The following is a 26,172-nucleotide window of genomic DNA, read 5'->3' on the forward strand; positions in this document are numbered from 1 at the left end:
TATCAAACTAGAGCTTTTGAAGAAGTATTTTTTGTTTGTTTGTTTTCTGTAATGTGACACTGCAGATTGAACACCAATGTTGAAACCTTACCTGGATCACTACAATTTCTCCATAACTAAACCCTTCTTTCATTTATTTTTTCCCAGTTCTAATATAACCTATGAGGAATTAAAACAATAGTTTAAAAAGGAGGAAAAATCTGATCATGTTTCTTCCAGCCCAATACTTCAACACACTACTCTTGGATCACACTTTCAGTTGCTCTTATGTCAACCAAAATCTTTTACATAGTGAAGAAGCTCCTTTATCTCCTGCCTTCTGACAGCTTTCACTAGGTGCATCTTCCTACCTCCCCACTGTCCCTAACTCTGCATTCATTGGCCTTTTTCTATCCCTCCAAGTGCTTCAAGGACCACCTTCCCTTTTCAAGGACCCCGGACCCTTTCATGTGCTTCTCCTTCATGCTTTATCCTATTGTTAACCTTCACATCCTCCACATCTTCTCCTAGAGCATTTCTTTCACTACGTACTCTAAATTAATATCCACTCTTCAGGTACAAAATCTTGTGTCACTCTGTACTCTTATGTTGATTATGACTAAGCAATCACTTTTGTAATAATCTGCATGAATGCTACTTACCCTGTGGGATGGTCAGGTCCCATAAGGGAGGGCAGGGCATATATCAAATTCACTCTTCTAGATGTAACACTTAGTAGAGTTCATTGCATATAAGAAGTGCACAATAGCATGCAATATATATGCAAGAGAAAGGAGAAACTATGCCTCAATATAACAACAGGAACTGATGAAAAAGGGAGATTATAGAAATAAGATACAGGTGGCGATCTCCTAGATGTCTTAGTCTGAGGGAAGCAATGGAAATGACATATGGATAAGTTCCTTCATTATGTTGATGTTGATTGAATTCACATTGAGAATGATAGTGATTCTTACAGAAAATGAACAGTGATAGAAATCACATTGTGTTTTGATGTTTCTATTAGTTCTAATTTAGTTCTGGTTTGAAGGTTTTAGAAAGCATGTATATTTTTAATTACTTTTATTAAAACTGCTTCATTAGGTGTGCTTTCAGGAGTGAGGAAAGAAAATTCATGGAAATAATGTGGTGCAAAGATCACAGGTTTCAGAGTCAGGTTTTGTTCCCATCTGGATCATTAGTTTGTTGATATTGGAATACTCATATTTAGATTACCTTAATTTTGGTTTTTCTTACCTGCAAAATGAAGAAGATAGACTTTAACCAGATTTCTCAAATTCTTTCAAAATTAAAATCCCATGATCTTAATTGTTTTTTGTACTAATTCAATCAACTCTTAATATCTGACATTTTAAGTGCGACTGCCATTCTTTCCAGTAGTTAATTAGTAGTTCTTGTTACCTCTACTCTTTTTTTCATCATGATCTGAATAGAAGTGTCTAAATAAAGAAATATTAAAAATCTGTTAATAATCTTGTGTAAGTATAAAAAAGTTCACAGGTACGGCTTGATGGATAGGATGATTAGTGAATTAAATTAAAAGGGAATTGGAGGAATTTTCATTAAAATTAATATCTATGAATGTGATTCTATTGCATAAACACTTATTAATATTGCTATCCATTTAGAAAGGAAATGAATATGACTAAATTAGATTAAATTAATAATCCAAATAGTTTAATAATTTTGAGTTTTGTAAGAGTGAAACAAATATAGAAGAAATGTAGGTAGAACATAACTTATGGGAAGAATTAGGAAATTTTATAGATTGTCAAAGCAAAACGTGCACTAGACAAAGTCAAAAAGACAAAAGGGACTTTATTCAAGGCTATGGCAATAGGGGAAAAAGACCAGAATGCCGTCTTACCTCAACTCAGCTGGAGCAGAGGGGCCACAGGAATTTTTAAGAGCTGGGTGGGGGGTTTACATATTGGTATTACTCAGAGGAAAAATAAATTTTTTTTTTTGTATTTTTATGGTAGGTTGTTCTACAATTTAAGCAAGTCTCCAAGGTAGTTAGGCTCCAACCCTACCACGGAACCTGGCTGACAGGGATGCTACTTTCTTCAATGACTACATTTCTTTCTTTTTCAAGTGGGGGGAAAAATCAGGAGAGAGAGAATTAGAATCCTAAGCAGGATCTCCCCCCACCCCCCCGCCAGTGCAGAACACATTGTGGGGCTTGATCTCACAACCTTGATCTCACAACCTGAGATCATGACCTGAGTTGAAATCAAGATTTGGATGCTTAACCAAAAGAACCACCCAGGTGCCCCTTGATAGCTACATTTTAAAGAGATGGCTCTTGGGCCCTTGAGAAAGATATACCTGAGGTCCCAACTGGCAAGATAATTTTTAAAGCTTTATATCTCAAAGGCACAGAGGATTTTCAATCCCAAGTTTTTGTTTTTGTTTTTTGTTTTTGTTTTGTTTTTAATAAATGATCTAAGCAAAAGGAGGGTGGGGTATCTGTGCTTAGACCAAGTGGATTCTGTAAGGAGCAGGGATGAGAAGGGAAGTCAGTAGCCCAGAGACATGAGGAAGCTGCAGGTTTAAAATTAATTGAGCTGAAGAAAACTTAAGGTTGTCCTGGTTAGGATTTGTGACTGAGAAGACTGAACAAGGGATTGTTTTATTTTACATGAAGGTGATGTAATAAAATATATTGGTGCTAACAGTGTGATAGATTCAGGAAATACAGAAACCACTGCATTCTGTTGGGTATTGAAAATGTTATTTTAAAGTGCCATTTAAAACATATAGAAGGTGACATTTTTGAAGACTTCTATTAAAATGAGATTTTAAAGGAATAAGTAGACACCATCGAAAGCTCATTGTTGACAAAATAAATAGCTTTGCAAATAGTATACTGATGATTGGAAACTTACAGAATCCTGCAGTTTGGAAAACATTCTCTAAAGTCAATGATATTAACTAAATGAAAGATAGAAATAACTAGAAATCTACCCATCATCCATCTATCTCCCTTCAGAAATTTATCTTTCTCCTAGTTTCAGAATTGATAATCTCTTTAAAAAAATCTTCAGACTAGAAACATTTATTTATTCTAAATAATTGACTACCAACTGCATATTACTAGGTTTTCATAGATATCAATTTCCTCTTCCTTTACTAAAAGGTTTATCAAATTGGGTTAACTTGTTATACAGTCTAAGTGGATGCTGTGGTGAACCAATCAAAGCTCCATTTCAAGGCTGAAACACATATTCTTGCAGTTTCTGGGGATGTACCTGGCTGATAGCTCTCAGCTGGAACCTGATTTGGGGAGCCATTGCTCCCTAATATGCCACCTCTCCCAAGACTGAGTTCCCTTCCTGGGGACACACTAACCCCACTGACTAGTCCATGATAAAGAAGGATGAGGGTATAAAGGAAAATCCTCTTCCTCAAAGTGGGGCAACTTGGAAGTTAAGCACTGCTCCAGAGCTCCCCTGGAATCAGTTGTGGCCTTTGTTTACAAATGCATTTCAGCTCAGCTTCTCTCTCTGATCCAACTTCTTTTATTTTTCTTTTGCAATGAACAGACCACCAGCACACTAACACCAATCTGAGTTTGTTATCAAGGGAACCCAACCTATGATATTTGGTTCCAGAACACATCTGAGGAAGCAGACTCTTAAAGGATATTTTAGAGTTGGATCATGTGCCAGCTGCTTTGCAGTAGGGACTCCTTAACCACTGATAGGAATATCGATAGCCCTTGCTGCTCTGCAACATTGCATTTGTTAACATCTTTACCAGCAGTGAACTAGTCAGTGGAATATCTGAGGCTTTTGAAAGATTAAGGGAAGATATTAATTATAAGGGAAGTGGAATCTGATGGTGATTACTGAGCTCTATTAATGCATGGCAGGAAGAAAAGGCAAAACTAAGAATGCTATTCAACAGCTGAAGGCAAAGTGTGAAACTCAGAGGATCTCCCTAGTAGAACATAAACAGACTATATCTCACATCAGGAGAAGTGGAAGATAAGGTCCAAACCTTAATTATACCAGTAGCAGAGTTCTACAGAAGGTGAATTCTCGGTCTTAGCCAAGTCCATAAGGTCGGGGTTAGGGTCCTAGTTAGAAAGGAGTCGATCTGAGACTTGAATTGGGATACCTGGAATGATAAACCTGAAAACTTTAAAACCAGAAATCTCTCTAAATTCTCTAGCCCTGCAAGATTGGTCCATTTCTTCTGGTAGGAGATGGACACATATCCATTTCATGAAGATGATATACAGATGAGGGCCATACAAGGCACCCTATGACACCCATCGTGATCTTTTCTGATGACCAGATCAATGACTATGATCAAGTCACATCATTTGACAAAGTTCTGCTAACCCTACTGTAGGAAGAAAGGAATTCTATTCCGAGGTCTGTAGGACCTACACAAATCGTACTGGCAAAGTTGGAAGAGGGCTAATTCCTGAGGATGTTGAGTCCAAGATTTCCTTCAGTTGGTAGTAAAATGTAAAGAAATTGACTAGAATTGTCTGTGATACACAAAGAGAAAGTTGTCCAGCTCATATATCCATTTATTTCCTGTGAACAAAAGAAACATCTCTCTATGAACCTCTCCTAACCTCTGACTTTCAATGGTGAGCTCTCTGTAGGGTTGGCCAGTGAACTTCAAGTAATGCTTTTTTTTTCACATATAAATTGATCACATAATCTATATCTATGGGTATGATCACTGAGTATTTATAAGAAAAACTCCTATGGTAACTAAGACATTGCACAGATAAAGTCAGTGTTAAGCCCCCTCACAAAACATTTTAGTAAACAACTATATCTCAGTCGTTGTTATGCAGAAATTTTGGACATGACTGAATGATTTTGAAATATATATAGTTACAGCTACAGAAATGTCAAAGACAGGTAAGGCCTTGGGGAGGGTAATCAGAAACATAACATTTTCCCCCTGCTAGCTCAGATGAGAGCTAGGTTCTGGGTGACTGATTCATACCACACATTGTCAGTGTTTACTCACTTATAAACTAGAATGCCAGTTGATTTACAGTTGGAGATACACCTAGCTAAGAAAAACAAAATCACATCATGTCATTTCTGGCCCAAAACGCTCATTGTTTTCCAACAGTCGTAGGGTAAAATTCATACTTCTTGGCCAGTCATATGGGTTCCTGCATATTCAGCTTCCTATCACCACTTCAGGTCATCTTCCCCATTCTTGTATCACCTCCCCTACAACAGCCTCCATGAATAACTCGGTAAGAACGAGCCACACTCTCTCATTTCGTGATTTTTCAAATGTTGCTTTGTGCATGCTCTTAAATCCTTAAATCCATGCTCTTGATTCATTCCTCTGTCCACAGGGGGTCTTCCCTCTAACACGCACACCTTCTATCCAGTCATCTTATGATTGTTCTCCACTTGGATAGCCTCTCTTTTTGGAAACCTACCCTGTGTGAGCTTCCTTTCTGATGGGCAATCAGTTGACAGCATTAAAATGATATCCTTTTGAACATCTGTTATGTTCAAACATCCATTATGTTTGAACATCCATTATGTTCAACAAGGTGGGCAGTTAAACAAATATCCTTTTCTGATTTTCATAATATTTCATCAATGTGTTTTGACCATGCTTAATAAATGGTCAGGTCCCTTTTCTGTCAGTCATCCTCAAAGAAAGAACTTCATGCAAAGAAGAGCCTAGTCCAATTGACTCACTGAGAAGAAAGGAGGTTTCCCGGGACTCTATTGAACAGAGCATGATTATTCTCACGAGGGCTTGACAGTCCATCCTTTGGACTGTGTTTCCCTAAAAGACCTTCCCCCCACCCCATTTATGGTGATTTGATCAGTTTTATTTTCAGAGTGACTTGGTTTCATTATTCTAGAAGTATTTTTATGATTTCTACAATTTTCTTTCATCCTTACATAGGCACCATGACAAACCAAGAGAGCAGAGCTAGTAGGAGTAGTCTTCTCCAGGTGTACACGATCAGTGTGTTGTCTATAGAGAATCTGAAAAGATAATAAAAGCAACTTGTTTACAAGAGTGTTTTTTTTTAAGATTACTTATTTATTTGACAGAGAGAGAGAGAGAGAGAGAGAGAGCGCCAGAAAGCACAAACAGGAGGACAGCAGAAGGAGAGAGAGAGAAGCAGGTGTCCTGCTGAGCAAAGGGCCCAATATGGAGCTTGATCCCAGGACCCCGGGATCTATAGGCAGATGCTTAGGCAACTGAGCTACAAATAGTGTTACATGCAAACTGTGGTGTACTGTCTTTGCTAAGTATAAGTTTTAACTTGTAAAATATTTTACTGAATTGAAATAATACCTCTTAAATAGAAAATTAGTTTTTGTAGAAAAATAACTGCATATTTTAAAATGTAGGGAAAAATAAATAGAAATTGTTTTTTATAGTTATTGTTGTGACAGACCATTGAATATATACCTTCTTTTGAAAAATTAATGCAATTTGTCTCACTTTATTAGTTTTTCTGTTTTGTTTTCTATAGCATTATCTTTTCTGGAATGATAACTGAAAATAATTTTCTTATATGTGGTAAAGGGTTAAAAAGTGATCCACCACAGCATCAAATATTCTAGGTATATCACAGCATAGATGGGATATTGAAAAACTATTCAAAGGAACTTGGCCAGAAGAGTTTATTCAGGATCCCATAGAATATTAACTTCTTCACACATATATTCATTCGTTCATTTAATCACTGAGCACCCAGTATATACCAAGCCCAGTGCTAGGCCCTACAGATACAAGGTAAGTAAGTGATCTCAGAAGTTTTTAATGTAAATAGTAGAAGAGAGACAGAAAATTCAATAATTAAAACATTGAGCAAGAATCTTTGTTCTGTTAATCAGTTTATCCCAAATGTCTACTCCAGCAGGCATTAAATAAATATTTTGAATCAATACATGCTATGAAGGAAGCATGCACAACAAGGGAGCTCGAGGAGCATCTGAGGAGCATTGGCAGTTGGCAGGATGTTGGGGGGGGCAGGAAGAACAGATTGCACGGAGGAGGAGGTGACGTGAATTGCCTAATGTTGACGGATGCGTAATAATAGATTGTAATTTCAGCCGCTGCATCTTTGGGTGATTCTTTACACAGCCTTTTTGTGACAATCGCTGAAGAGTGCAGATTTAGGACAGGGTTTGGGGGCTGTGGGGATACGGGGAACTAGCAAGATCTGCCATAGTCCAGACAAGAAATAATCAGGCCAGAGGTAGGGCAGCAGTAGTAGCAGTAAATGAAAAGAGGGAAGCAAACTCTGGCCTGTAGCCCACTCAGTGATGAAAATGACAGCATTAGGGAGTTCCAATATGAGAATTCTATAAAAATTAAAATAAAACAAAAAAACCCTCTCCTGATAAGATGTACTAACTCCTTCATAGAATTAGCACTTTTTGGAGAAAAGCCAATATCTACATGAAAGGTTAGTTAGAGTGTCACTATCTGATCATCATCATTGATCCAGGGCCACTGAGTGGGTCCCTGCATTCCTGGGTGTGAACATTATTAATAGGATGTGATTTCAGAGCTGTTACTAAGCCAACACAAAAATACCAGACCTCCTAGTACTATAAATATTTTACATGTCAAAAACGAAATGAGGCTATTAAAAAAGAAATGCAAATATAATCCAAGATAAACAGAGTTTTCTTCCCTAGGGGGAAAGTAAATTACAACCTTTCATAATGAAATTAATGTTTATAAGCGCCAGCGCTAAAATCAAATTCATACGCTAACTCCTTTAAAGATAGAAGACTCCTTACAATTTATTAAAGATTATTCTGTTCCAGTTTTTAAAAGATTGCTTGATGATTTGTAATAGATTCTTATTTCTTTGCAGCATATATAATTTGCATTGGTCTCCCTAAGAATTTAAAAGGCAGTTTTTGAGTTTGGTCAAAATAACAGGAATTAAGATCCTATGAATTTCTCTTATATTTGGCATTTTCTCTGACCTTTTACAGCGGCATAGAATCATTCCTTTCCAAAGTTATTTTATTTTGCACTTTTGGTGCTACAGAATCTTGATTCTGGAAGAAGGCTTAGGGTAATGTAGTCTAGTAAGTACCAACAGAAGGTTCAGAGATCCTGCAATCCTGTGTCTGCACAGGTATGAACTGGATTTAAGAGTGATGTTCCACAAACCAAATCCTAAATAAAATTACATATTAACACTCTTAATGTAAGACAGGTACACCTAAACCTGTTTTTTTGTTTGAGCTGAACTGTGTTTACATTAACTCCGTGTAGTCACACTAATGATTTTATTCTGGGCATTTTGTCTTTGCAGTTAGAATATTTTAAAAATGTGATAAAAATGGAAAAGCAAGTTAGTTAAGACATGTGGACCTTATGAAACACTGTACAGATCTAATCTCATTAATTAACTTGAAAAGAAACTGGTCAAGTGATTAAGAAAATTAAGTGTTTGATACTTAATTCTGAATTTTCTTACTGATTGTTGGTACAGAAGGAACCTTTCAGTTTGGCACTGTGTTTTAAGAATGTTCATACCTGGGACACCTGGGTGTCTCGGTCGGTTGAACGTCTGCCTTTGGCTCAGGTCATGATCCCAGGGACCTGGGATGGAACCCTGTCTTGGAGCAGGGAGCCTGCTTCTCTCATTCCTCCCTCCTCAGGTTCTCTCTATCTTTGTATCTCTCAAATAAATAAATAAAATCTTAAAAAGAAAGAATGTTCATATACTTCAACCTATCTGTTTTTTTAACTCTTTAAACTTATCCTGAGAAAGTAATCTAAAATACCTAACAATATTATCAACAAATATTTTCTTTAAATAAAAATACATAAGATATAATAATAAAACAGAAAAACATTAAATGGAAAAAGGAAACAAGACTAACTTTAAAGTAGTAATAGGGGCTCCTGGGTGGTTGAGTGAGTTAAGCACCTGACTCTTGGTTTTAGCTCAGGTCATGATCTCAGGGTTATGAGATCTGGTTCTACATTGGACTCTGTGCTCAGCAGGTGTCTGCTGGAGAGTCTCTCCCTTTGCCTCTCTCCCCACCTGCTCTCTCTCTCTCTGTCTCTCTAAAATAAATAAATCTTTAAAAAAATAAAATAGTATACAAATATAAGTTATCGCATAAGAGAATGGTCAGTTTCATTCTTCTGCCCGTGGCTGTCCAATTTTCCCAGCACCATTTATTGAAGAGACTCTCCTTTTTCCAGTGGATAGTCTTTCGTACTTTGTCAAATATTAATTGACCATAGATGAGGGTCCACTTATGGATTCTATGTTCTGTTCCATTGATCTATGTGTCTGTTTTTGTGTCAGTACCACACTGTCTTGATGACCACAGCTTTGTAGTACAACTTGAAATCCAGCATTATGATGCCCTCGGCTCTGGTTTTCTTTTTCAATATTCCCCTGGCTATTCAGGGTCTTTTCTGATTCCACACAAATCTTAAGATTATTTGTTCCAACTCTCTGAAGAAAGTCCATGGCATTTTGATAGGATTGTATTGAATGTACAAATTTCCCTGGGTAGCATAGACATTTTCACAATATCAATTCTTCCAATCCATGAGCATGGACTATTTTCCCATCTCTTTGTGTCTTCCTCAATTTCTTTCAGAAGTGTTCTGTAGTTTTTAGGGTATAGATCCTTTATCTCTTTGGTTAGGTTTATTCCTAGGTATCTTATGTTTTTGGGTACAATTGTAAATGGGATTGACTCCTTACTTTCTCTGTCTTCAGTCTCATTGTTAGTGTATAGAAATGCCACTGACTTCCAGGCATTGATTTTGTATCCTGCCACACTGCCAAATTGCTGTATGAGTTCTAGCAGTCTTGGGGTGGAGTCTTTTGGGTTTTCTATGTACAGTATCATGTCATCTGTGAAGAGGGGGAGTTTGACTTCTTCTTTGCCAATTTAAATGCCTTTTATATCTTTTTGTTGCCTAATTCCTGAGGCTGGGACTTCTAGTACTATGTTGAATAGCAGTGGTGAGAGTGGACATCCCTGTCTTGTTCCTGATCTTAGGGGAAAGGCTCCCAGTGTTTCCTCATTGAGAATGATATTTGCTGTGGGCATTTAATAGATGGCTTTTAAGATTGAGGAATGTTCCCTCTATCCCTATGCTCTGAAGAGTTTTGATCAGGAATGGATGCTGTATTTTGTCAAATGCTTTCTTTGCATCTATTGAGAGGATCATATGTTTCTTGTTTTTTTCTCTTGTCAATGTGATCTATCACATTGATTGCTTTATGAGTGTTGAACCATCCTTGCATCCTGGGGATAAATCCTACTTGGTCATGGTGAATAATCTTTTTAATGTACTATTGGATCCTATTGGCTAGTAACTTGTTGAGAATTTTTGCATCTGTGTTCATCAGGGATATTGGTCTGTAATTCTCCTTTTTTGGTGGGGTCTTTGTCTGGTTTTGGAATTAAGGTGATGCTGGCCTCATAAAACAGGCAATATCCTTTTTGAACTTGGCCACAGCAACTTCTTGCAAGATACATCTATGAAGGCAAGGGAAAAAAAAAGCAAAAATGAACTATTGGGACTTAATCAAGATAAGGAGCTTCTGCACAGCAAAAGAAACAGTCAACAAAACTAAAAGACAACCTACAGATGACATATCAGATAAAAGGCTAGTATCCAAGATCTATAAAGAACTTATTAAACTCAAAGCAAAGAAACAAATAATCCAATCATGAAATGGGCAAAAGACATGAACAGAAATTTCACCAAAGAAGGCATAAACATGGCCAACAAGCATATGAGAAAATGCCCACATCACTGGCCATCAGGGAGATACAAATCAAAACCACAATGAGATACCACCTCACACCAGTGAGAATGGGGACAATTAACAAGGCAGGAAACAACAAATGTTGGAGAGGATGTGGAGAAAGGGGAACTCTCTTGCACTGTTGGTGGGAATGTGACCTGGTACGACCACTCTGGAAAACTGTGTGGAGGTTCCTCAAAGAGTTAAAAATAGAGCTACCCTATGACCCAGCAATTGCATTGCTGGGGATTTACCCCAAAGATAGAGATTCAGTGCAGCTGGGACACCTGCACCCCAAGGTTTATAGCAGCAATGTCCATAGTAGCCAAACTTCGGAAGGAGCCTCAGTGTCCATTGAAAGATGAATGGATAAAGAAGCTGTGGTCTATGTATACAATGGAATATTACTCAGCCATTAAAAATAAGGAATATCCACCATTTGCTTTGACGTGAATGGAACTGGAGGGTATTATGCTGAGTGAAGTAAGTCAATCGGAGAAGGACAAACATTATATGGTTTCATTCATATATGGACTATAAAAAAATAGTGAAATGGATTATAGGGGAAAGGAGAGAAAATGAGTGGGAAATATCAGTGAGGGTGACAGAACATGAGAGACTCCTAACTCTGGGAAATGAACAAGGGGTGGTGGAAGGGAAGGTGGGTGGGGGGACGGGGGGACTGGGTGACAGGCACTGAGGGGGCACTTGGCAGGATGAGCACTGGGTGTTATACTATATGTTGGCAAATCGAACTCCAACAAAAAATAAACAGAAAGAAAGAAATACTACATTAAAAAAACAAATATAAGTTATACCCATCCAAATATGTACCCATCAAAACATTTATTGAAAGTGTATTATAATATACCAAAAGCCCACTCTAATATTAAGGGGAAATTACAAAATTCAAAATAATATATTTGATTACATAATGAAAATAATCTGTAATTTAAAACAGATGGGAAGTTAAGTGTATAAATATATGGAGAGTAGTTTGACCTATTTCTTTTTTATAATTTTCTGTTTGTAATAGGCTAAATTTTCTTCTGTAGGATATGTGACAAATATACAATAGATCTTTCAATATGGTAGTTCCAGCATGCATTCATATGTAAACATCTTGTTAATGAAAGAATATTTCACTATATCTCTTAATATAAGCTTATAAAATGACTCCTATATTATTAATTTCCATTGGAATTTTTCTAGGTACATTATAAAGATTTTTCAGAACCTGACTCAGAACATCATTGTTACAGTTTGATGTCTATAGCTAAATATATTTAAAGCATAGAGCTTTTGCCTTGATTATTTTAATTTTATTAAGAATTCATTCTCTGATCATATTTACCATGGAATTTTCTGGCCATATGAATCATTGTTATATTCAGTTGTTTGTATGATGAATGCTGGGAGTATTTCCAAAAGAAGGCTGCTTTAGATTTTACCTCTATGCCCTTTGCTATTGGTAACCATAGGCAACCAGGTAACTAACCATGCAGTCACCTGAGCTTGCTATTATTTATTCATGCTTTACAATTGAGGAGATAGAAGCTTACAGTGGTAAAGCGTTTGTCCAAAATCACACTAATATGTGGTATGGACAAGATCTAATCCAAGCTTTTGGGTTCACAGATGACAGACCTACCTCTGGTGTCATGATGACTGCTCACTGACCTCTGAGGTTAACTTCATGCATACACAACGTAGACATAATTATTTTTGTGGGGTCATTGTGAAAAAGCTCCAATAAGTAGTAACTACATAGTCATGTGTCCACAAGTAATAGTAACAGTAATAATAATGAACAACATAAACCTCATTTTAATACATATCAGTTTGGGTTTTCTAGCCCGCATGAGTACAGACTCATTGTTAGAAATATTAAGTAGTTTTGCCTTTTATTATTATTTTTAAGCCCAGAGTCCAGGCCAAACCAAAAAATGCTTCTCTGTACTACTAAATAGAGTAAATAGCTCTTCCCTGGTAGTTAATATTTTCACTCAGTTTAAAATGTTTGACTATGTCAGATTAATGTAGGGTCTTATTTCCAATTCCGTGGCTCAGGTAGGCTCAGATTTTTGTCGTCTTTCTCCATGTGACTATAAAGCCCAAAAGTCCCTTTGTTAGGATAATAATCCCTCCAAAATAGCTACTGACTTCATATTCTGGTTTATACTTTATGCTCTGAATTTTTGGTCTCTTTTCATTTACAAAAGGAAGATTGTTCTTCATCTGCACACTACTGTTTACATGTTTTATCTCCACACATATAAATACAGAAACACACATACAGAAATTTAATCAGCAGCGTCAGCTGGAGCACACATTTTTTTCTAACACTTTGACAACAAAATTCAATGTCGAATTTTAGATTTTACAAGATGATTTTTATTGCTAGATTGACACCAAATATTGTTTAAAATCTAGTAAACAGGAATATTTTATTCTGACCAAGCTTTTTGAGCTGATTTTAAGAATTTCTGCAAGTAGTGATCTCCTTCCACTTTTTCACTGAAGTCTGGTCTCTTTATTAAGAAAAAGTTATATATTTCCCATGGAAAAACATGCTTTTTATGGAATAGATTTTAAATTCCTTTGTGATGAAAAACAGCAACGAAACAACATTAAGGAGTAATGAAGATAGGGATTGGACCTCACTCTGAAGATGGGAAAATATACAGAAAGGCAGTGAGAAACATCTGTGAATTAGTGATTTAACCAGGATGTGCATTCAATCTTCAGGAACTTTTTTGTTACATATTTTTCCTTTAAATAACTAATAGAGGTTTCCCTGATAGGACATTCAATAATGGAGCTAGACAGTGGGATCCTAGGCAGCCCTTGATGTATGCTTTTCACTCATGATGGTCTAAAGAGATAATTATTTATCAATTCATTCAGTAATATACTTATTATTTATAATTATGTATTGAGTTTCTACAGTATGACAAGAGTTAAGTGAGAAATTATTTATATGCTTTCCTTTCACTTAAGTATTTAGCTTTGCTCTCCAGGTAGGTCTTATGGTACCATGTGGAAGAAAATATCTCTTAATCAATTCCATTTCTTTGTTGTAGAGGAAGTTATTGACACATAAAACGGTGATCAATAAATGATAGTCCTTGTCTTTTGGTACCACAAATTAATTATTATGACTCTCTGTGGAATAACACTGAAGTGTGTACATGCCTCACTTCTGTCCAATTTGAAAGCTCTGTTTAATATCCAGTCTCCTAGGAAGCCTTTCTCTTTGCCTTTAGCATTATTCTTCCAACCACTGTCAGCTAATAGAGAAGATGCTTGAAGTTGGAATAATCTAAGAAACCAAGTGACTATACTCAGTGCTCATTTCATTTTGTATTATTAAATGTATTCCTTTACATAAATTCACTTGTTACTGTTACTTCTTCGTGTATTTAATGTAAAGACAGATGCCAGATTTGAATACCATCACACTTGGGAAAATTTTGTAAATTTGGTTTCCTATAAATACACTTGCTTTTTTGTTTGTTTACTATAAGGAAGCGATTGGGCTCATATAATAGCTTTTAATTTCTTTTGCCATAAACACGTTTAGCCAGATGCATAAAATATAATATTTTAGTATGGAGTTTTAATAATGGGTTTGATGAATAATATGTCCAAATATTCACAAGGTAGATTACTATTGACAGCTTGTAGAGGTGTGGCATATTTTAGTTTTTTAAAGTGAATACAGATGGGTGGGAGGCAAAATTAAAGAACCACAGTGTAGAAGGTTTATAAAAAGATGCTTCATTAGTGCATAGAGCACTTCAATCCATCAAAATTTTTATTTGAAAGATGAAGAGATTCTTGTAGATATCACATAGAATCTAAAAATTCTAGTCTAGTGCCATGAAGTCAAGACATACATTGATTTGAGTCCCATTCCACCTGCTTGCAACTCTGTGATTTCTCTGTGTTTCCATTCACCCACTATGGAATGTCAGCATAAAACAATCACCTTACGGGTTGCTTTGGTGGCTAAATATAACCTATAGTAGCCTATCAACGTATGTGGGCAAAGGTAGGCACTCCTCAAATAGCCATTATTAAATTTAGTCAATTCCTACTACCTCTAAGTACTCTTCAAAGCCATACATGTAAAAGAGATGTAATAGTAAATCCCCTCTGTCTACATGGCTCAGAATATTTGTGCTGCTTCTTCAAGGCTCCAGTACACCAAGCAGTATTTACGGGCTTCAGAAACATCTCTTAGTTAAGAGAAATATCCATCCATGGATGATCCTTTATGGCATAAAGACCAATTAAACACAGAAGATATTAATGGTCTATATGCAAAGAGGAACAGTTTTGAAGTTTTGAACTTAATCAGTTAGAGCTTTAAGTGAATTTTGGGGATTACTACTGTTGGATGTATCGAGATCATTAAACAAAATTGGTAATAGCAGGAACTAGTATACTCCACTTCCTTCCCAAATAGTATTAAAGGTTATGTTTTTCAGATTAGACACAAGGAAAAAGGCCACTTACTAAATAGGAACAGTAATTTTCATGTTCCTTATCGAACAGATTATAATAATATTTTTTATTGCTGGGAATTTACTCTAAATATTGCATGGGAAGTCAGATAGAAATTATTCCTCTTATCTGCTGCTTCCTGACATTTTCTCATGGTGCTGTGTAATGAGAGCCTCTGAGGAGAAAATTATCAGTTCTTTACATTCGACTATAATCAAAACCTATTTCTGTGAGCACAAACTTTGCCCCCACCCCAAATCACCAGTACACACTAGTTGTCAGCCTGAAATTCAGCGTGTTGAACTGTGGCAAATGGCAGGTGTGCTGCAGCCTAATAAATTGTGGCTTCTCAGACCAAGCTTTTCCATCGTGAGGACTATGCAAGTGATTAAGCCTCCACTGGTCTGCTTGGTGATTCTCTCCCACTGACTAGAAAAGATGGGTGAGATATACATGATGTCTATCCAACTCCCTCAATGTTTATTAACATTAACTGCAAATCTCTAAATAGAGATTTGAAGAAATCTCTATCTAGAGAAAAAGGAAAAATATTAATAAACAGATTAGACTATAAAGTATAAAAGGAGGATCCCTGGGTGGCGCAGCGGTTTGGCGCCTGCCTTTGGCCCAGGGCACGATCCTGGAGACCCAGGATCGAATCCCACGTCGGGCTCCCGGTGCATGGAGCCTGCTTCTCCCTCTGCCTGTGTCTCTGCCTCTCTCTCTCTCTCTCTCTGTGTGACTATCATAAATAAATAAAATTAAAAAAAAAATAATAAAGTATAAAAGGAAACTACCAACATATGTACACACACTCAAAAATGTTCCAGAGAACAGATTGAAAATGGCCAGTCAGTAACTTTTTAAAGTTTATTTTACAATATAGGTTGTTGTAGAGACACCTGTGTGGCTCAGTGGTTGAGCATCTGCCTTTAGCTCAGGGTGTGATCCTGGGGTCCTGGGATCGAGTCCTGCATCAGGCTCCCTGCAGGGAACATGCTCCTCCCTCTGCCTATGTCTCTGCCTCTCTCTACGTGTCTCTCATGAATGGATGAATGAATGAATAAATAAGTAAATAAGTAAATAAATAAATAAATAAAATCTTAAAAAATAGGTTGTTGCATGAAATTTTATTCACTTCCTATTTCTAAGCAGCCTACAATATAAAATATATAATTCTAATCAATCTGTTGGGGAATTAAGTATATCATTATTTCACAGCATCATGAAATGAGCTCCATAGTTTTCAAGTGCTCAGCATTCTCACTAACTCTGAGAATAATTGTTAGTTAAAATGAATTTTTAACTCTTACAACCCCACAGGATTCTTCATTTTAGAGGAGTAACTGTTGCGTGCTTTTATATCCATCAAAACTAGTAACTCAGCTTATAGCTAATGTATTAATGTCTTTTAGATGCATGTTAAACAGGGGAGTGCTTAAAAAAAAGGATGCTTCAAGTGTATCCACAGTATGGATCCTCATAAAAAGTCAGTAGTTTCTTGAGCCTGTACCTGGATGGAGGTTTTTTTTTGTTTGTTTTTTTGTTTTTGTTTTTGTTTTTTTTTTTTTGGTCTAAAGATGTTTTCGTTCTGTATTCAATGCTTTTAATTGCTATGGAAATGAGATGTCTGTCCCAGATAGGTTTCTCTCAATCCTGCTGAGATTTTGCTGCAAAGGCAGGGAGCTGTCAGGGGTCACTGAATTTCTTGCAAGTACTCAGCTTTTCTTGACATTTGACAAGCACAAATGAAAGGCTTGCTGATTCATAGGTTTCAGGATTTCTGTCAATCCTCTGCCATCCAGAAGAGGAAGAAATAAAGAACAGTTCTAGAAAAAGTCAGCTTGGGCTTTTATTTATTATTTTTTTTGTAAAATGTATATTTTTGAAATTGTGCAAATAATGCATCATCTATTAGTTGGAAAGTAGGAGAAATATTACAAAGCAAACAAAAAATAGCGTTGTTGAACCAAAACCTGATAATGTTTTAAAGCTTCACTTCCATAATGGTTTTAGCAAAAATACATTATCTAGTAGAAATCACTCTAAAGATATGCTTTTACTTTTTTTTTTAATATTACATAAAATCATGGCCGTTTCATATGTATTCAGATGTTCATTTTAATTTCTTGATGTTTGGGTGCTTGTATCATAATTTGTTAAACCAGTTTTTCAACATCTGGGTGTTTGCAATAATTATCATGTGGTGGACAGTAGCTAAGGGGGTCCCCATTAATGCCATCTCCTGGTGGTCACACTTGAGTACTCTCCTAAAATACAAGCACAGGACCTGGGACTTGCTTCTAACCAATAGAAAAGAGCATTCGTTTTGCCCTATCTCGCTAGAAAATTCTGTTGCTGCCTTTGAAACAGCAAACTGCCATGCTACCAGTGCCCTAGGAGAGGGCCACATGGCAAGGACTGAGGGTGGTCTCTGGCTGATGATCGGCAAGAAATTGAAGTCCACAGTCTGGCAGCTGGCAGTGAACTAGATGCTGCTAACCATGCTGCTTAATAGGCAGATCTTTCCCCAGTTGACCTCAGATACGAATCCAGCCCTAGCTAAAACCTTGATTGCAGCCTTACAAGAGCTCCAGCTAAACCATGCCCAGGTTCTTGACTGACAGAGCTGTGACATAACAAATGCATGTTCTTTTTGATAATACTTCTACATTATAATAGGTAACTAATAAAAAGTTATAAATCATACTGAGATGAACCATATCATGCAAAAATCACTGTTCTCAACATTTACTTCCAAGGACGTACTTCAGAATGGATTATTGCTGACCTAAAGGTATTAACTATTATAATAATTCTGATTTTGAAAAGGTATTTATGTAATACCCCAAAAGAAAAAAAAGAATTAAGGCTAATTTTACCCTGAAAAATTCAGGAAATCTGATATCACCAACTTAGTAAGAAAACCATAAATAATCTTAAATAGCAATTGTTACCATATGCCAGACACTATGCTGAAAAGCACTTTACGTGTTTTAACTTACATTGAATTTGCTGACAAGCATGTGAGAACTATACTATTAAACCTACTTTACGGATGATAAATTTGAGATGAAAGGGAGATTTGCTAACTTGTCCAACATCCCAAAGTTCCTAATGTGTAGAGCTGGGATTCTGAACCAGGTAGATGGGCTCTATGAGCTATCCTCTTAAACAGTTTGCTGAAGTTCTTGCTAGATAAATGGGCAATATATATCAACACAGTGTTATAAATAAATTATAAAATATGGAAAATATCACCAGAATAGCCCTTAGTTATCACTTAACTACTTTTTGTCCAAGTTCCGTGGACCTTGGGCATTTATTCACTGTTCATCACATTTTGTTCGCTTATTCATCTAGTAAATACAAATTGATCATTCGTTAAGGACGGGTATTATATGAAGCTTTGGACATGATAGTAAAAAAAAAAAAAAAAAAAAAAAAAAAAACAGGTTCAGAGCATGCCTCTAGCATGGGAGACTTCTAGTATAAACATTATTCCACAGTTGTGAAAAAGTGCTCTGAAACAAGATACGTGGTTATTTAAGAGGATGTGATAAATGATATCTGGGGAGTGAGGTCATGCTTCTTCGAGGAAGCAGTCTAATCTGACTTCTGAAGGATAAATACTAATTAATTACATGGAGAAAAAGAGATTCACATCTCAGGCCTAGGGGCTGCCATGTGTTCAGGGCCTGACCGTAGGAAGCATGGTTATTCCGAGAACTTGAAAGATGACCTGTGTTGCTCAAACACACAATGAGACAGTGGCACAAAATACAGCTGGTGAGATTTGCAAGTACAGAACATGAAAAGCTATAGAGATCTAAATATTTGGCCTTTTTGGTAAAACTAATAGTAGTTGAATAGATTGAAGCAGAGAAGCCTCCTGCTCATATTTTTATCTAACGTAAGGTATCTCAGGGTAACGCAACTTATGGAAGGGGCAGGGTACACGATATGCCACAATCCTGATAAGCTGGTCAGCTAGAAAAGCTGGACAAAATTCAAAAACCACCTGCTTGTGGGCTGAAAAGCTATTAAGAGTGTCAGGAATAACTGGAATAGGATTGTTTAACTCCAGATTCCCAGGGTGTGGGTCTTAATCTATTCTGGCTGCTATAACAAAGCTCCAGAGACTGAGTGGTTTATAACAATAGAAATTTATTTCTCACAGTTCTGGAGGCCGGAGCTATGAGATCAGGGTGCCAGCACAATCAAGTTCTGGTGAGGACCTGCTTCCTGGTTCATAGAGAGTCATCTTCTTGTGATGTTCTCACATGGTGGAGGGTTTTAGGGATCTCCCTTGGGTCTGTTTTATAAGGGCACTAATCTCTTTCATGAGGGCTCCACTTTCATGGCCTAATCACTTCCTAAAGGCTCCACCTCTTAATACTATCATATGAGGGATGTGATTACAATAAATTAATTTGGGGTAAGCACAAACTTTCTGTCAATAGCACCTCCAAATTTGAGGATCTCCTTTTGTCCCTGAGGTCAATTCCAGCATGGGAACCTGAGAGTCCAGAGTCTGAGATGTTATTAAAGTCTGTCAGGTTAAGCGCTAAGGAATTGGTGTTCAGGTCTCCCTAAGGTTTGGGAAATAACCCTATAGAGCGCTTTTTACATGAGATGGAAACAGCTAAGTTCTCCCACAAGGATGAACCAGAAATGGACACATGCACAGACTGCTGTGAAACTTTAAATTACTTATCTCTGAAATTGGATTAAGAAGATCCTTGAATATTAATGCCAGGCACCTGGCAAAAGCATTTGCAATTCATCATTAGAATATTACCCTTAGCTCCCAAGTTACTTCCATCACCCTCTGTGGTCATGCACAGTTTAATATTGCTGTATTTTAAATGAGGGATATGAAGAAAATTCTTATGGCTTAAGCAGAAGGCAAGGTACAATGAAGGGAGGAATGACCACCATGAAGGGAGGAATGACCACCATGAAGCCTATTTTAGCATGTTTATTGAAGGCTAATGCATTAGTAGTTTCATCCCGCAAGTTCCATGAGAAAGCCTATAGCCTCTCCAAATCCCTAGAGCCAGCCTTAGGTCAACATGACTGGGGAAAAAAAAATGAGGTCAGAAGATTGCCGGATGTTTAAGTTAGAGTATTTAAGCTCTGTGGATATTTAAGTTCATGGCACCATCGTGACGGAAGGTGCTACATATCTTGATATTTTCTGTTACCCATATGACTAACTCTTACTGGCTTCCCATCACCCATAGATAAAATTTCTGAAGATTTCTCTTTGAGATCTGACTCTAACCTCCCATACAGGACTATCATTGATGCTCTGAATTTCACACCTGATTATTGTGTTGCACTATAACCAGTTCTTACATATGACTGGCTTTGTATAACTCGTTGAAACTGCTTGAAATGCCCTCTCCTTGCTCCTTGCTTTCCTACTGAAAGAGAAAAAAAAATGAAAAACTATCCTTCAGTGTCCTGTTTGTGATACTTCCTCTGAAGTTCTTTGCTAGCATCTCTATAATAGTCTATGAAATTCCTATTCCCGTAGTCATCCTCAGAACATTTAATTTCCCCATCCTTGAGACAAGTGAGAGGTTTAAGGACCTTTGCAACTTGTTAGTACATACTTCCTCTAAAAATTGCATTTTGATTCATCTCAGAACTCATTTGATATTTGATGTTTATCATATCTCGGCACCTCAATCAAAACTCTCTATTTAACATTCTGTCTCAGTAATTACGTGGTGATTATCGTCAGATAATTTATCATCACCCATGCCTGTGTTTTGCACCAAGCCAGAAGCTGGTGCCATGTCCCATTCTCTTTTTCTCTTCATAAGGGTTATCACTCATATGTCACTGTCCCAGAAAGGCCTTTCCTGACAGTCTTATCCAAAGCAGCAGTCACACTCATTTGCCATTTGACCCCTTTTCAATACCAGAGAGAGAGATAAAAATTGTTTCTTATTGTGGAATATAAAATTCAAAAAGTAGGGATGTTGGCTTTTTGTCCGTCATGGATTCTAGTCCCTCTTAGTACCTGGCACAAATTATTAAATAAATTAATAACTATGTGTTGAAAGAGAGAATGAATAGATAGATGAATGGATACTGGATATATTGACAAATCGTTCTGGGTAATAAGTATTTAATAAATGTTTGTCAAAAGGATATTTTCAAAATGCCTTCAGGTGTCAGCCCTTAGCAGATATAGTACAAAAGGAAACAAGGAAAAAAGGTCAAATTTTAGGCAAGAAGAAGTCACATTTTCTACCCTGTGGTACTTTTTATTGTAACACTTCTTCTCACCCTTGCTAATGTCATAAAAACTGATTTATTTTACTGAAGTGATACATGTACCCAATAATATATGCTTCTCTGTTTTTCACACAAGATTAAAAGGAAGACATAAACTTTTGGTGGATAGATAATAGTGATAATATAGATGGCTATTGATTATTTAATTGCATGTCAGGCTCTCTTCTGACTGCTTTCATTACTCAGTTTATCTTCATGACCATACAATGAACTAGATGTTCTCTTACATTTTACAGTTACAGACACTAGAGCTCAAAGAAATTATGTACGTGATTAAATTCTAATGATAGCAAATCCCATTTCTTATCATTATTTTCTCTAACTCCAAAGTCTCTGTTCTCTCTACTCCAATAGGTCATATTTCAATACATATGGTAGCAATAGTTGAAGTTGTATATCTGTGAAAAAAATATTCCTCTAAATTCCTAGGGATACCTCATATTCTTTCCTTGCTATTTAACAAACACTTTTGTTGGAAAAAGGATGAGAATCAGTGCTCCTTGTTTAATCTGTATAGATCGCGCTTGCTCATTTCAATTAAAGTTGCCTTTTAATAAGCATGTCCACTAGAAATGTCAAGAAATTCAATCAAAATCATAAAAGGGTCAAGCAGTGAAACTTCACTCAGAACCTTGCCATGTTCCCTGTGATTTGAGCAAAGAAAGCACAGTTCAGCCAATTAAAGAAACATGTTAAAGTCAGAATAAGGAAAATTGCAGTACAAATGAAACTAATGACAAACTCGGTCTTCAAGATGTGGGTATACAGAAAAGGCAAGTTAATGATAGCTGCATAGGTTATAAAAATAACTGGTAGAAACACTTCTCTCTCAAACTTATAATTTGGGATTACTGTGGAACAGATGTGAATAAAATATTCCTTTTAAAAACACCCCTGAAAAATCTTTTTATTCTTTAGTCTCTATAATTATGCTGTAGGGCAGGAAATAATGAAAGGAAAATAAATACAGTATATCTAAATAACTTTCTTTACAGTTTAGATATGAGAATATCATGAATAATATTATTTCTATGAGCCTAACTGGAACAAGGCCTTTTCATTTCCTGGCTTAGTTCTAATCAAAAGTCAGAATAACATCTTCAAAAAAAATTATTTTGTCTATCAACAGAAAATTCCCAACACAACTCTTACCCCTACAATAGGCAGATTTCTTTATATCAAAGTGCTTTATACATCCATATATTGTACTTTTACAATAAAATAGAATTATGTATTCATGTGTTCAATAAGTATGAATTTAGTTCCTACTGTGCACCAGGCACTCTTGTAAGCACTGATAATTTATTGATTCATAAAATAAATCATCTCAACATTTGACAAATTTTCATTCTAGTTGAAGAGAAAATAAATTCACAAATGAACACAAAAGGAAGCATTGATAAATGCATTGAAAATATAAAAGATAAAAATGGTATTGTTATGGAAAGTGGCAGGTGTGGTTTCTTTTGGTCTCTGCAGAGGGAAGATACATATATGAATTGTCCCCTAAGTGTTGTCACACCAAAATCTAGAAGAGGCTTTGAAGGAGATGAAGAATAAATATGAAGTCTCTGAGGTGGTAGCAGCTTTGTTTTCAGGAGACAGAAAGTAGACCAATGTAGCTTGATCAGGGTAAATGGGAGGATAAGGAACAGAACTTGGTGATCACAGAGGACCTTATAGACCATAAAAATATTTGGTTTCATCGTATTTTAAAAGAGAGTGTTAAGGATGGGGATGACAGTATCTGATTAATTTTGTGGGTCTGATCTAAATCTGTAGCAATGAAAACACTGAAAAATTAAAAAAAAAAAAGAATATATTTTAGAGACTAGGGCTTCAAAATTTATTGATGGGTTGGACATGAGAATTAAAGAGAGAAATTGGGGATGACTCTTAGGTTTTTGGTCTTAATATCTGTGTGAATGGTGAGTCAGTATATTTGTAGGCCATAGAACCAATAGTTCTGTTGTGGTCAAAATAATCCTGAGAGGGCTAATAGATGAGATGGTAAATAGGCAGTTGAATATAATGTAGCAGAGAGGAGAGCCTGGCTCTTAAAATATATACTTGAGTCATATACAAATAATGCTCAAAGTGAGTGGACTACATAAGATTATTTAGGAGAAACAGTATAAAAAGAAAGTAAAGAAAACTAAATGCACAGCTGTGGAGCATCCCAACATTTAAAGATCTGGTAGGGTGACTTTTACTTCTGCCATGAAGGATTAGCTGTTACAGAAATTGCCACCCTGGAAATAAATAACTAGGAAACTGAATGAAATATACAAAACTATTTTGAGACATTTCACAATAGACAATGCCTAATTGCAAGGATGTGATCCCCACCAGAAGGGAAATCAGTTAACTGAGCCCTACAATTTTCCCAGATTACCACCTGAAAGCAGTCGTCAGGCTGCCCAATGGGGGGGGGGAGGGGCGGGGGGGGGGGAACTCAAACAGGGTTTGAGCAAGAAATCTTGCTAAATTGAGGACAGAGATTGCATTTTGGGGAAACAGAGTCAGCTGGCATTTGCAGAGCTAAGTGCTAGAGAAGAAAGTATTTCAGAAGTATAGCTCTAGATGTCTGCAGAAGGATCCTTGAGACCTTGGCTAAATGGCATGATCTGCATACGCATGAGATGAAGCTGTACAAAGGTGGGGAAAGAATTGCCAAAATTTAATTAATAAACCATAAATTCCGAGAGCTCACAAAGGATCATAAGTATTCCTGTCCCCACCAGCCCACATGGAGAGACCTTGCAATCCACAGACATCAGGAAGGCATCTCATTAGCTGTCATCCTGCCAAATCTTAAAAGAAAATATGATTTCTAACTAATTAGAAATCACTTTATTTATTATATGGCAGATATAAACCTACACTATTTAGAGAAATACAACAAAATCCAGCAGCTAACAACATAAAATTCACGTTTGGCGTCCCATCAAAACTTACTAGCCATGCAAAGAAGCAAGAGAATATGATCCACATTCAGAATAAACTTGATCAATAGATCTGAAAATGGCAGAAATGATGAAATTAAACCTTAAAACACCTGCTATAAAAACGGCCTGTCAGGGGTGCTTAGGTGGCTCAGTGGTTGAGGGTCTGCCTTCAGCTCAGGTCATGATCCTGGGATCCTGGGATCGAGTCCTGCATCAGGCTCCTAGCAGGGAGCCTGTTCCTCCCTCTGCCTATGTCTCTGCCTCTCTCTGTGTCTCTCATGAATAAAAAAAAATCTTAAATAAAAAATAATAAAAAATAAAAACTGCCAATCAAGAATATAGAGAAAGCATGAACATAATGATAAAATAGACAATATAAAAAGATTGACACTTAAATACAATATCTGAAATGAAAAATATCCCAAATGGAAGTCATTATAGATTAGACTCTGCCAAAGAAATATTAGTAAATTTGAAAATAGTACTAGACAAACCATCTAGGAGTACAAAAATAAAAGAAAAAAGACTGAAAATACAAGAGAGTATTGAGTACCAATGGGAGAATATAGAGTAATATAATATACATGAAACTGGAATGTCCAACAACAGGAACAGAAAATTATTTAAAGAAATGATAGGCAATTATCTTCCAAATTTGATAAAAAATAAAACTCCCAAGATCTAAGAAACTTTAAGAGAAGATCTGAAAAAGTTACAATACAGCTCAGCAGATATGGGTAGTAGAGTTACTGGTATAGCGAGAAGGCATTTTAAAGTGCTCATGACTGAGGCAGCCCCGGTGGCACAGCGGTTTAGCGCAGCCTGCAGCCCGGGGCATGATCCTGGAGACCCCGGGGTCGAGTCCCACATCGGGCTCCCTGCATGGAGCCTGCTTCTCCCTCTGCCTGTCTCTGCCTCTCTCTCTCTAGCTGTGTCTCTATGAATAAATTAAAAAAAAAAAAGTGCTCATGACTGTTTTCTCTAAGTGAGGAGGAAGAGTCATCAATGGACACTGAGCACTGGGGAGGAGCTCCTAAAGTTTTAAGGAATGAAGCATAAGAATGGAATGACCATCGTGGGAAATGGAACAAGTATCCTGGACCTATAGGAAGCTTCTCTGGTTGTGATGAATGATGGTTTGAAATCTTTGGTTTTAAGAAGGAAGTGAGATTCATATAGGTGGAGCATATAGCTTTTAGCGGAGTTGGTGGCATTGCTAGGGGCAAAGGCAAGGAAGCTGAGACAGTTTGAGAAGGATTGATTTTTTTTTTTTTTTTTAGATTTTATTTATTTATTCATAGAGATGCAGAGAGAGAGAGAGAGAGGCAGAGACACAGGCAGAGGGAGAAGCAGACTCCATGCAGAGAGCCTGACGTGGGACTTGATCCAGGGTCTCCAGATCACGCCCTGGGCTGCAGGCGGCGCTAAACCGCTGCGCCACCGGGGCTGCCCGAGAAGGATTGATTTTAATGCTGAGCTACCAGTTCCAAGTCAGAGGGAATCTGTGATGCCAGGACAGTGTAATCAATTTTTTAAAAATAATAAGCTACTGATAGGTAAAGGAATATCTCAATGGGGATATTAATAGATTAGTATTAAGAAAGTAAGTGGGCTAAAGGTGCTGATGTTCATAGA

Source organism: Canis aureus, chromosome 12 (genome assembly GCF_053574225.1).
Source record: "Canis aureus isolate CA01 chromosome 12, VMU_Caureus_v.1.0, whole genome shotgun sequence".
NCBI classification, from domain to species: Eukaryota; Metazoa; Chordata; class Mammalia; order Carnivora; family Canidae; genus Canis; species Canis aureus.